Source organism: Solanum dulcamara, chromosome 10, assembly GCF_947179165.1.
Source record: "Solanum dulcamara chromosome 10, daSolDulc1.2, whole genome shotgun sequence".
In the NCBI taxonomy this organism is placed as follows: Eukaryota; Viridiplantae; Streptophyta; class Magnoliopsida; order Solanales; family Solanaceae; genus Solanum; species Solanum dulcamara.
Window position 1 is genome coordinate 61725367 of NC_077246.1, and position 14862 is coordinate 61740228.

Here is a 14862-nt window from a genome sequence, read left to right on the forward strand (position 1 = left end):
GAATATAGTTATGTTACAGCAGCCTTGTAGGCTTGCATGCCCTTATGTGCTATGAAATGAGTGAAAGAGGCCATACGTGCACGAAAAAGTTTTAACTCATTAGGGTTTTTGCGAGTAGTATCACCTTGTTCATAGTTCAGTATGACTACAACTGATAGGTAGGTATACAGGGGTCCAGGTCGGACCCCAGTCGCGGCCTACAGGGTTGTGTCGTGACAGATACAATATTCCAAAATTTCACAGAATTAAAATCTGAAAATGGCCAAAATAGTAGCTAGATTCATAATTTACATTACACAAAGCCTCCTCACAAGATTCTGAGTTTACCAGCGGATTTCTCATAAAATTCCCTTGAACTTAGACCTTTGAATCATCAAAATTGGGTTCATATAGACCAAAAAATAAATTCTCAAAATTCTTAAAAAATTAATTTTGAAAATGGATATTGCAACAATTAGAATCAAGATTTTACCTGAATCAAAAACCCTCCCCTCAAGATTCTGAGTTGACCAACGAATTCCTCGCGAAAATCTCTTAAAGATAGACTCTTGAATCACTAGATTTGGACTTGAAAAGCTCAAGAAATAAGGGTTCAAATTTGAGAGAAAAATCTTCACTTTTGCACCAGATTTTTATGTTTTTTTGCATTATTTAAAGTCTCCGAACGGATCCTCAAAATTCATTCAGAACCCGATAAAAATATACCAGATATGCTACCCTACTAAATTCGACGTTATGGACCCAATGGAGTATTAAAAATTATCATACGAGGTCATTTTAATAAAAAGTGACTCACACATCTAATTGCAATTTTAATCCAAATGCCACAACAGGCTTCGAGATTAGACCAAAAACTTTAGGAAGCAAACGAACGGTCATTCTAACCAAAATCGACATTTCAGAATTAACCGCGCTGTCAGAATTTTCATTCAAGCACGTTTTCCAAGAATATTGACCAAAGTAAACCATATGATAACTTTCAAAGTCAAAAGCGCCAAATGGCCCCAAACTCGTATCGATTGCCTCAATAGTCAAGCCAATAAGCAACCAGCCTAATTTGGCCATTCTAGAGCTGATAGAACCTTTAGAATTAGAATTGAAGGTCAACTTGACCCGAAACTCGAAAAGTTGCAACTAAACTAACTTAGGCCTTCAAAATACAAAATAGGCTCGGGTTCTCTAAAAATTCATCCACTACTTCTTCTAGACCAAAAACCATCCTCCAAATCCAACCGAGTCGTCGAAATTCCATTCTGAGCATCAAAACTCTAAAAGTTGACCAAAGTCAAATCTTGCCCTGAAATTCCTCAAATTCTCAACTCAAAACCTCAAATCTTGGTTACAACTCCAAAATTGATTCTATAAACTCTCCTAGGCCAATTTTAACATTTCGAAACTGCTAAAATCGACAGAATTCTATTCTAAGATCCGTAGCTCTGGTTGGCCCCAAATATCAGTTTTGAACACTTAAAGCTTTTGAAAACTCAAAATTTCCAATAACTTAACTTTTCATAGGATTTTCTAAAAACCAACACTCGGTACCAATTAGAAATAACTCGAGGCAACTAAAGAGAGGGGTAAAGTGGTCTTTTTTAGAAAAATTCCAAAAATGATCTTTAGGGTCATTACAACATCCACTACTAAAAGAACTTTCATCTGCGAAAGTAAATGTATAGTCACTGACTGGAGGCACGAAAGGATGAGGGTTCTAGGCATGCATGCTTTGCCTGAACCTCGGTTACCCTCTCTGGTCAAACAATGCCATCACAGAACTCAGGCTGAGAAGAAAATCCTCAAATTCACTTCCAACTCCAAAAACTCCTCCAGTCCTTTCTTGGGCTCCAACTCTGGCTCGCTTAGCTCGAACTTGACCAAAAACACCAGATTTCAACTAATGACCAAACTAAACCAAAACCAATAAAATGAATAATATAGGACCATGGCAAATACAACTCACTCAAAATTCCAAATACTTGTCTTATGTTTCTAAATTATTTTCTCCAGGCCACTAACACCGTTTTACCAGTCCTTAGCTATCCTAAAAACCTTCAACGCAAATCAAAAATTGCCTACCGAATCATACAATACCAACCCGAAGGAGTTACATACTCTATCTGAACATTGGAGGATGAACATAACCTAAACAAGGAGACACCAAGGGCAAAGCCCCAAATCCCAATATCAACTTGAAAAACCAAGAACCCAAACTGAAACTCACCTTCTGGAACTGAACACTCCACTCCAAAGAACGATGGTACCGCGAATGACAAGACCATACTGAGTTCAACCCCAGTGACTCACTTCTACCATAGAAACTTTTGATAAACTAGCATCGTGTGACCATAAAACACTCTGCTGCCATAACTCTGAGACAATCATCCTATTCCAAGGAAAAACAAGTCGGTAGGCGGTGCACAAGCATGGACAACTGATCCGTAATAGTCCAAAGGAATCTACTCCCACTCACAAACACTACAATCTACCGAATATGCTGAAATCAAGCTTTCCATCCTAAATAAATTCAAAATCTCACACTCCATGAATTACCATGACCCCATCTTGTATATGAGATTTCCAACCAACTTCCCCACCAGTTAGGTATAAGAGAGTAAACCTCAACTCCGCAGTTTAAGGACCGGAAATACCAATAAGGCATAAAGAGGAATAAATAAGCAGAATCTACCATTACTCTAAAGATGCTACACCTCTATTATACAAATGGAATATCCTGGCGAGTCAATAGAGTCAAAGGTGCTGTTATAGTAGAAAATCTCTCAACAAAGTGCATGTAGTACCCTGCCAATCCGACGAATCTACGAATCTGAACCATAGATGTGGGCCTGGCCCAATCATGAATAGCCTCAATCTTCATCAGATCTACCATAATGTCATCCTTGGTCACCATGTGCCCCAAAAATGCTATGAACTCTAGCCAAAACTCGCACTTTGAGAACTTGGCGTAAAGCCGTTGATATCTCAAAGTTGGGAGCACTACTCTTAAATGCCGCTCATGCTCATTCTGGCTTTGCATGTATACCAGAATGTCATCTATGAAGACTATGATAAATGAGTCCAAGTACGGCCTAAACACTCGAGTCTTCAAGTCCATGAATGCAGTAGGGGCGTTATCAACACAAAAGACATCATTGGGAACTTATAGTAGTCGTAACGAGTCCTAAATATGGTCCTAGGGATATTCGCTTCCTTAATCCTCAACTGGTGGTAGCCGAATCTCAAATCAATCTTCGAAAATACCACGACACCCTGAAGCTGGTCGAATAGATCATCAATACTAGGCATGGGGTAATAGTTCTTCACCGTTACCATGTTCACCTGTCTGTAATCAACACACATTCGCATAGTCCCATCCTTCTTCTTAACAAATAGGCTGGGTGCATCCCACGATGACATACTCGGGCAAATAAAGCCTTACCTAAAAGATCCTCAAGTTACACATTAAGCTCCTTGAGCTTTACGGGGGCCATATAGTAAGGTGGTATAAAAATAGGCTTAGTTCCCAGCTCCTAATCTATGGAAAAGTTAATATCTCTCTCCGAGGGTAGACCAGGTAAGTTAGTAGGGAAGGCATCAGTAAACTCCCTAACTATAGGGACTGGATCAATAATAGTAGCAAAGCTGAACACATCACAAACATATGCTAAGTATGCCAAGCACTTAGACGCAACTATTAGTTGGGCCCGCATAAAGGATATGATCCCAATCGACGAGTGACTATAAGTGCCCAGCCAAAAGAATGAGGGAATGCTAGGCATGGCTAATATAACGATCTTGTCATAACAATCCAAAATTGCATGATGATGGGATAGCCAATATATGCCCAGAATAACATTGAAGTCCAGCATATCAAGTAAAATAAGATCTGCATGAGTCTCATGCCCCTGAATAGTCACTGCACAGGATTTACAAACCTGATCCACTACTAAAGAATCCCCTACCGGGGTCAAAACATGCAACGACACCTAAACTGACTCATAAGCAATATCCATACTTAGAGAAAAATATATAGACATATAGGAATACGTGGAACCTGGATCAAATAAAGCTGAAGAAGTCTGCTGACAAATAAGGATAGTACTTGTGATGATATCAACTGATGCCTCAGTCTCTAGCCTCGCCGGAGAGGCATAAAAATGGCCTTATCGGCCTCCTCCAAGACCATCTGCCCTGACACCTTACCTGCCTCCCCGGGGACCTCCCCGAAAACCCTCCTGAACATCGCTGCGGCCCTGACCCCAATCTACACCTACTGGTGGAGGTGGCTCTACTGCTAACGGTCTAGCCCGGATGGGACACTCTCTAGCCTAGTGCTATAGGGAGACACAATCAAAGCATTTTGAAGCTGAGTGGCCCGTGATAACTCACCTCTAGTAAGAAGGAAGTAGACCTGATTCCCTCAAGTTCTGCCATGTGGTGGAACCTTCCGAACGGGGCTAGCTACCCTCAACTGCTAATAGGGCGGCCTGAACCGGCCGACTGGACCAATCCTACTGGTACATATCCTGCTAGAACTACTGGTGGGGCCTATCATAACTGTCATGGCCCCAAGATTGGGACCCACAGTAGCTGCCCTGATGTCTGGGCCTTTTATCGCTTCCCTCTTGGGCCTGGCGATGAATAATCTTGATCATGCGGGCATGATCCACTACATCCAGAAAAGAGCAGTCCGTAGAAACCAAGTTTTCGGTCCCTAACCTCAGGTAAGGTCTCAATTCACATAGAAAAAATCGTACCCACTCCTCCTCAGTTAGTAGAATCATACTAGAATGCCAGATAACTGATGAAATCTGGCCTCGTACTCAATAATCGTTATGTGGCCTTGCTCCAATCGAGTAAACTGATCTCGGAGTCAGTCCTTGACACTCCTAGAGATGTATCGATCCAGGAAAACCTCTAAGTACTGGCCCATGTCAATGGTGGTGACCCAGATAGCTTGGAATGTAAATAAGAGCGCCACTACTGCCTGACTTCCCCTCTGAACTAGTAAGCAGTGAAGTCAGTGCCTCTGGACTCTACAAGACCCAACAAATGGAGCTGCTCCTGACAGATAGTCAATAACTCCATGGCATCCTCGCTAATAGCTCTAAAAAATATCGAGGGTGACAGCCTTTGAAATACCCCTAACATCTTCTGCTCTTGTAATGATATCACACCCTCTAAAACTGCTGGCAAGGGGTCAACAACTGGTGGAGGCGGTTGAATCTCAGGTGCTAGCTGGGCGAGCAGATCCTACGGTGCTGGTATGTTCTCTAATGGAGACGGGGGCATGTGGTACAATCCAAATAAATGTGAAGATCTACGCAATCATTGTCTATAGTGCCAGGGTCATAACTGATGTGGCTGGGGGCGGTACTGCTGGTGGTGGCCCCTTCGGCTGAGGAGAAATAGGGGCATCCTGGTGTTCCTCTACATGATCAGGCGCTATATCTGGATCGAGAGATGGTGCTTCACCCATACCTAGGCCACGTGGCCAGCCTCTTGGTTTTTCAGGCCCTGGTGCGTCATCATGACTGGTGGTACCGCGCATACGAACCATCCCTGTGAAAGAGTGGAGCAAAATGAGATTTCAGTAAACTAATAAGATATAACACTACACAAAATGATACAACATAAAGAACATTCCTAATGACATCCAGTAGCCTCCCGAAGATAAGTTACGGACATCTCTGCACTCATCCGTGAGACTCTACTAGATGTTAGCTTTGTATAAGTGAGACCAAAGAACCTAGGCTCTGATACCAACTAGTCACGACCCAATTTCTCAAGTCAAGATGGTGCATACTATAACCCACCAGTAGGTAAGCTAACTCATTAACCCAAAACTTCAAGTAATAGGTTTAAGGGCAGAAACTAAACAAGAGTGGCAAATTATAAAAATAAGCAGAAATAATAAGCGAAAGTAAACTAAAACATGATATAAATAACTAAATATCCCTCCCAAAATTTGGAAGTCACAAGTACAGAGCTGCTACAAACTAAAAGATAAGTATAAGTCCCGAAAGTAGAACAGAACTATATTTACAACAATTGGCTAGTCTCAAATAGCAAAAGAAGGGCCATCTATACTGAAGGAGACAGAAATGATCCAAAAATGCCAAGTGCTCACCCTAGTCTCTGAAGCTGACTGCAACAAGCTCGATCTATCCACGGTGGTAGCTAGTGTTCGGTCTTGCATCACGAAAATAGATGCAGAGTATAGTATGAGTACCAGGACAACAAGTACACAGCAGGCATCATAGGCCGACTGAGCAGAAAATGTGAAAGCAATATAAAAAAGAGGAAGAAGCCTAAATAGGAATCAACATAAGCACCTAAAGTGAAAAGAGTACTATCTACAAAAACTATAGCTAACCATACCTAACTGGGGCCCCATAAGCCCAGTAGGGACACTCTTGCGCAAGTTAAATAAAAACCCGAACAAACTCCTATTAAGCCCTGAGAGTACACAGAATAGCTACAACTACCAAGGATGGGAACCAAGAATCTGTGAGGTCAGAAACCGAAGAACTATATCATTTCCAAACCCAGAATCTCTAAGAGTCAACGAATAAGGGGTGCCTTAGGGGTTAAGGCCGATACTGGGACCTAGATGCTCGCCTAAATATCCAACGTGGACAAGTGTTACACCCCACATTCTTGAACTCGAAAGGTTCCTACAGTTACTTAGAAGCTATCATGTAAGCCGCCTAAGTTACGACGCTATTAAACAACTCCAAGGAGGGAAAGTGTGACACCACACAGTAGGGAAGATTGGAGATAAGGTCAAGAGAAGTTGGAGGAAGTTGGAGGCCAAGCGATGAGTCGTAGGACTTGATTTGCTTACGTACGCCTCTAATTTAGGAGTTTTACTTACCTAAAGCTATTTGAGTACATACCAATCTTTCATAACATGAATGACATAGGCTCTTAAACTAAGACGAGATTACGAACCCACGAGGAAGAGAAACAAATTCCGCGGGGCAGCCAATAGGAGGGTGACACGTGGCATCCCTAAGCAAGCAGGTGACCCACCTACTTGGGGTCAAGTAGGTGACCCACCTGCTTGGGGGAGGTGGACCCCGCTGCCACGTGGCAGCACCCCATTGGCCGCATGGTTGAGGTGGCCCAATGATGGCCTGACACGTGTCACCCTTAGGGGCTGACACGTGTCACCTCATATATATATGAATATGTAATACTTCAGCTGTTAATTTATCCAAAATAGTAGCTATACTTAGAGAAAACAAACGTGAGAAGAGAGAAAAGAGAGGCAGCCTTGGTTCTTGAAGATTAAAGGTGAGTTTCTCAACTTTCTTCCGTGAATTAATTATTTGACGTTTCCCCTAAGTTGTATATTGGTGTTTTATAACCTAAAAATTCAATTTGGGGAAGCGAGGAAGTACCACAAGCAGCCCGCTCAATTTCAGCACGTTGAAGAAGTTCCGAGGCACAATTTCGGCTAGTTTTAGCCAATTTAGGGAAAGGTAAGTTCTTCCCCTCTAATTTGAAGTTTATGATGTCAAATTAGAGTGTATTATACACCTTAGGATCTGCTGGAAGTTGGGTAAAACGCTTCAAAAGTTCGACGTTCGAAATAAGCGAAATTGGAATCGCTATAGTTAATTGTAATCGAATAATGCCTCGTGCTTGTGGTATGTGACTGCTGGTCGTGTGATGAGTTGTTAGGGTGATGGAATGTGTGTTTATAAGGGAGTGGGTGGCTGCTAGTTGCAGCCACACGACCCTCCGCTTTGCAATTAAAGAATTCACGAAAGAAAGATTAAAAATTCTAGTTTTGGTATCTTAGTTTCGAGTGAATTGTTGAGGGTTTATATTGTGTAATGTTGTCGTAATATGTATATTTTTGGGCTGCTGGTTGTATTGTTGGTTAACTTCAGGTGCTAAGTACATGGTTTTGTATTCGGATAGGGCACGTTATAGGGGAGGTGCTGTCCGATTTTCGTTAACTTCTTAACTGGTTAAGGAACTAGTCGAGGATGCGAGCGAGGGGACGAGCTCGATGAATACTCGTAGGTAGTCTAAGTTGCTGAAAAGTCTAAGGTTGTTAATACTTGCCTTACTTCCGTGTTAAATAGGTTTCGAGGACAACGACGTAGACACGATTACGGGGAATCCATAAGAGGTAGGTAAAGCCTATTCTTTCTCTTCTTTTGGCATGTCGTAGAGGTAAGTAAACAATGATGTGATCTCTGAAGTAATTCCATTTCTAAGTGTCTTTTATTCACTTCTGGGTAATGAACTTTTATAACAGTTAAGCTACTTTCCTTGAGCCTTACCTATACTAAGGACTTAATGAATATACGGGCTCCTAGTTGTAAGGACTATATGAAAACATGTATTCTGGAGTCCTTAAGCAGTTAGAATTATCTTAGTACGTGTATAAGGACCCCAAAACACTAACTAGTATAGCCCCTAATGGCATTTAAAGGGCATTTAAGGTGATTACATTACAATCCTGATTCTCAGACAATAGCTTAATTTTCTTCTACGGTTGAGTCTTCGATAATGATTTAAATTGCATATAGTTGCTCATTACTCTACTCGTGTATACTGTGACCCATCTTTCCCTGAGTCCCGGGCCAGGATATGTTCTCGTGCGCAGCTCACTGCATTATTCCTCGAGTCCCTCACTAGAGGGCCGGGATACGTGTGTATATATATGATGATGCATGGTAATAAGGTGGTGATGGCACTGGGCTGTGACGATATTACAGATGTATCCACCGGACCCCTGATAGGGCCGGCTATACGATATAATGTAAACATGCATACTTTGATACTTCACAAGGTACAGGTATAAGTTTTCATATGATATGTTATCCCCTGCTTCGCTGTTTCAGATATGTGTTCAGTTGTGCTATATTATGTTTTACATACTCAGTACATATGTCGTACTGACCCCCTTCTCCGAGGGGCTGCGTTCATGCCCGCAGGTACAGGTACACAGTTTGGAGATCCGCCAGCATAGGGGTTCCACTCAGCAGTCCAGAAGTGCTCCATTGTGCTGGAGCCTGATTTTGGTACTAAACATGGTGTATATATTCGTTTGGTTACGGGTACGGCAGGGGCCCTGTCCCGCCTTATGTTACTGTTTTCTTACTCTTAGAGGTCTGTGGATACGTATGTGGGTTGTGCCTGTATATGAGTGGTGTATGAGCCGTATATAGGTTGTATATGAGTGGGATCTGAGTTATATATATGTATGTACAGCTGTACTGATATGACCTGTGATTTAGGGCGTTCCCTATATTGTGGCAGCCTTGTCGGCTTGCGTATATGTGTGTTATGGAACGACCCTATATATAGTACTACAGCCTTGTCGGCTTGTATGTTTTCGTACATATTGATGCATTTTGGGTATAAATAGGAGACAGGTTATGTATAGGTGGTAGGGGTACGCGTGTGTGTCCGGTTCGGGCACCCGTCATGGCCTACGGGGTTGGGTCGTGACAACAAGGTCGACATTGGGTACCCGAATGCTCGCCATAATACATCGACGTGGTCAAGGTCAAAATTGGGTACCCAAATGCTCTTCGTAATGCATTGGTATGATCGAGGCTAGAATTGGGTACCCGGATGCTCGTCATACTAGCAAACCGACAGAGGGTAGGGATGGGTACCCAAATGCGCCCCGATAATTCAAAATGGAGGTCGGGACTAGATACCCGAATGCTCACAAATAATTTATCTCATGGTGCCAAATATTTTCTTTTCCAACTAGACAACAAAAGTATCAAGAATCTCCTTCCTAATGTGTCAACTGATATGCCGCTAGAACTTGAATCAGAGCAGAAGTCAAACGATCACGAAGTCTAGTACTGTCTATGTATCTCGGAGTCATGATTATATTGAGTTATGTATGAGGGTATTATTAAGAGCAAGGGTATCACCTAGCTAAGGCCAAGTATCAGGCACTAGCCTGCTACTCCATTCAACAAGGATTTAAGTCCACCGGAGCGATGTCGGGGTAACTAAAGCATGTTTACAACCTATACTAAGGCCAACATACTCCACAATATCAGCAACATTCTCATCCAACTCTTCTTAAAATACTAACAAATAACGGTAAGACATGCATGCTTCCAATTACCCGAAAAACCCGATAACAAGTCTAAAGCATGAATTAGAACACCTAAGATATACCATTAAGCTTCCCAACCCAAATTCCAACTATTTCAATATGTTTTCACACATTCCAGCTCAATCTAAAGAAAGGAAAACCGTAGCCTACTTATAGGATGAACACGCGAGCTCCAAATTATAGTGCCGGAGCCTTTTCCCTTCCGAGTGGTCTTAAAATGCTGCTACACTTTTAAGAATAGAAGCACAATGTTGATATAGTTATTTATAAAGTAATTTAATAATTTTTAGAGACACTAATTTCGGGGTCTAAAACAGGGAATGTGGGACCCACATTTGAAATTCTGGATTTGAGCCCAAAAATAGATTCTAAACGTCACCTCAAGCTCACAAATCAACACTATAATACAATTCGGGGTGAGAAACTACATGGGACGAACATGCAACCAAAATTTGAACTAAAAGATAAAAATAACAGCAACTTGATCAGCGAATTCTGAAAAAACTATACCCTCCCAATCAAAAAAAAATTATACCATGACTTTTTTGCAAACCCCCCCATAATCTAGCCTAAAAAATTACTAAAAATGGAGTTCAAATGATCAAAATACAATATTCCAAAATTCCATACAATTTCAATCCAAAAATGGCCAAAATAGTAGTTAGATTCATAAATTTACTTCACATGAAGCCTCCCCACAAGATTCTGAGTTTATTAGTGGTTCTAAACGTCACCTCAAGCTCACAAATCAACACTATAATACAATTCGGGGTGAGAAACTACATGGGACGAACATGCAACCAAAATTTGAACTAAAAGATAAAAATAACAGCAACTTGATCAGCGAATTCTGAAAAAACTATACCCTCCCAATCAAAAAAAAATTATAGCATGACTTTTTTGCAAAACCCCCCATAATCTAGCCTAAAAAATTACTAAAAACGGAGTTCAAATGATCAAAATACAATATTCCAAAATTCCATACAATTTCAATCCAAAAATGGCCAAAATAGTAGTTAGATTCATAAATTTACTTCACATGAAGCCTCCCCACAAGATTCTGAGTTTATTAGTGGACTCCCTATGAAATTCCCTTGAACTTAGATCTTTGAATCGTTAAAATTGGGTTTATATAGACCAAAGAATAAATTCTCAAAAGTCTTAAAAAATTAATTCTGAAAATGGATATTACAGAACTAGAATTAAGATTTTACCTAAATCAAAACCCTCCCATCAAGATTCCCAGTTGACCAATGGATTCCTCGTGAAAATCTCTTGAAGATAGACTCTTGAATCACTAGATTTGGACTTCAAAAGCTCAAGAAATGAGGGTTCAAAGTTGAGAGAAAATTTTGCACTTTTGCACCAGATTGTTTTGGTTTTTGCATTATTTAAAATCTCCGAACGGACCCTCGAAATTTGTTCGGAATCAGATAAAAATAAACTAGATATGCTACCCTACTAAATTCGATATTTTGGACTCAATGACGCATTAGAAATTATCATATGAGGTCATTTTAATAAAAAGTGAATCCACATCTAAGTGTCATTTTAAGCCAAATTCCACAATGAGCCTCAGAATTAGACCAAAAACTTCAGAAAGAAAACGAAGCGTCATTCTAGACCAAACTCAATATTTTAGAATTAACCACACTGTCAAATTTTTTATTCGAGTGTTTTTTCTAAAAATATTTACCAAAGTCAACCATAGGCTAACTTTCAAATTCTAAAGCGCCAAATGACCCCAAACTCATATCGATTACCTCGATTGTCATGCCAATAATCCTACTAGTCTAATTTGGCCATTCCAGAGCTGATGGAACCATCAGAATTCAAATTCAATGTCACCTTGATCTGAAACTTGAAAACTCGCAACTAAACCAACTTAGGCCTTCAAAATACCAAAATAGGCTCGAGACCTCTAAAAATTCAGCCACTATTTGTTCTAGACCAAAAACCATCCCTCAAATCCAAGGAGTCATCAGAATTCCATTCCGAGCATCAGAACTCCAAAAATTGACCAAAGTCAAATCTTGGCCTAAAATTCCTCAAATTCTCAACTCAAGACCTCAAATCTTGGTTACAACTCCAAAACTGATTTTGTAAACTCTCCTAGGATAATTTTGACATTTTGGAGCTGCTGAAATTGACAGAATTTTGTTTCAAGACCCATAACTTTGGTTGGACCCAAATACCATTTTTGAACACTTAAAGCTTATGAAAACTCAAAATTTCCAATGACTTAACTTTTTATAGGATTTTCTAAAAACCAACACCCGATACCAATCAGAAACAACTCGAGGCAACTAAAGGGACGGGTAAAATGGTCGTTTTTATAAAAATTCCAAAAATAACCTTGAGGGTCATTATAGGTTCCTCCTCCTGTTGACGTCGCTTCCGTTCCTCCCCTTGTTGTCGATGTTGCTCCTATTCCTCCCTACGTCATCGACTTTATTCCTGTTCCTCCCCTATCATTGATGTTGCTCTTGTTCGTCCCCCTTCCATCGACGTTTCTCTCGTTCCTCCCCCTGTCATCGATGTCACTTATGTTCCTTCTCTTGTCATTGACGTTTTTCCTATTCCTCCCTTTATCATCAATATTGCTCCTTTCTTTCTTATTATCGATGATCCCCCTGTTATAGATATCCTTCTGTCATTGACATTTGTTTTGTCATCCCTGTCGTTGTTATGCCCTTATGCATGTTATCATTGCAGGAGGGCATAGATTCGTAAAACTCAGAGAAATTTAGCTTCATAATCGAGACCTTCACAAAAAAGGCCACTATAAGTGAGGGAAGTGGGGCACAATCTTCAAATATGTGTCCGATCCTAATGCTCACCGAGAAAATCATCTATGAGGGTTGTATGGCCGGAAAATCATAGAAAGGGATGAAAGACTAAAAAATCATATGTGAGGGTTTTGAATTGGCCGGGACATTTTTCATATCTTAGGTTTGAATAATAATTAAGTAAGGTTTTAACTGGATCTTAATTATTTTCTGTTGAACTTTCTGGAATGTTTCCGAGTTGGACTAAAATAAAAAGGAGTAAACGTCCCACATTTATTGGCGAATGGACTAGTGGTCATCTTATATAGACTTGAAAAATCCTTCCCTCATGAGCTAGCTTTTAGGATTGAGTTAGGCCCAACTGCCACATATTTTTATGGTATTAGAGCTAGGTCTATTCCTCGTATGGATTTCCAGTCCACGCTCCAGTTGCGCCTAGGCGTGAAGAGGCGTGTTGGAGTGGGTAAAAGTTCCACATTGGTTGGAGAATGAATTGGTGTTCTGCTTATATAGACTGGGGTGATGCTCCCCTCATGAGCCATTATTTAGGGTTGAGTTAGGCCTAAGTGTCATATCTTTACAAGTTTTTAGTTACTTTTTGTGTTTGATATATATAAAAAATATTATTCTTAAAAGTATTATTTAATCTAGACACTTATTTTCCAAAATAATTGACCAATCAAATGAAAAAAATTCTATATACTAAATACCCCCTTCAATTTATGCATGGTTTTCTTTGAATATGTAGAGTAAATACAAAGAGAGCTATTTAGCTACTAACAAATTAATTAAGTGACGATCCAAGTTTTCACAAAAGATTAGTAGGCTGTGTAAGGGATAAAACAATGATATCTAAACTAGTGTCTTTAACTATAGTTAGTCCATGAGTAGTCTTAAGTAAATCAACACTGTTAAAAATTTAACTGCACAGGTGGCAGTCATCCAACCTTATATTGAGAAAAATATGAGGAAAGATTACTTGAGAGGATCTCAACATCTTTCCTCCAACTTTTCTCAATAAGAAGTTAGGTGGCTGTCGCTTATGCATTTAAAATTTAATAATGTTGATTTGTTTGAGCCTACTCAAGGACCAACTGTAGTCAAAGATACTGGGTTTAGATATCATTGTTGTTATCCCTTGCACAGCTTGACCCAATAAATCTCCTATTTATGCATATTCTTACTTTGAGATATGAATCTGTGCACTATGAATATTTTTTACAAATTAAAATTATGCAACTAATAATTTGATTACTAATTTAACGCGTGTTTGGTATAAATGAAATTTTTTCTTAGAAAAATAAATGTGCTTTGTAAAGATATGGTACCTGAGTCTAACTCAACTTCAAAAGCTAACTCATGAGAGGAGGATTGTCTAAGTCTATATAAAAAGACCACTAGTCCATTCCCCAACCAATTTGGAACTTTTACCTACTCTAACAGGCCCTGTCACGCCCATGCCCAATTGAAACGTGGACCAAGATCCCAAATAGGGATGGACTTGGCTCTGATACCACGTATAGATATACCACCTGGATCTAACTCAATCCTAAAAGCTAGACATGAAATTAGGATTGAAATTTCTGAGCTTTTGAAATAATAGCTATGTTAAGTTCATATAAGAAGCCACCAGTCCCTTCCCCAACCAATATGGACTTTTACCTTAAAAATAATAAGAAATAAAAGCATGAAGGCAAATGGAGAATTTGTGCTTGATCCAATTATCCACGATAATATTCTATCTATCGACATTGCTCTTGTTCCTTACCCTATCATTGACATTGCTTTTGATCCTCCCTCTATCATTGACGTTGCTCCCGTTCCTCATCCCATCATCGATGTTTCTCCTGTTCCTCCCCATGTTGTTAATGTTGCTCCTATTCCTTCTCCTATCATCTACGTTGCTCCCGTTCCTCTCCCTATCATCCACATTAGTCTTGTCATTCCTGTCGTTGATCCCCTGTTGTAGACGAT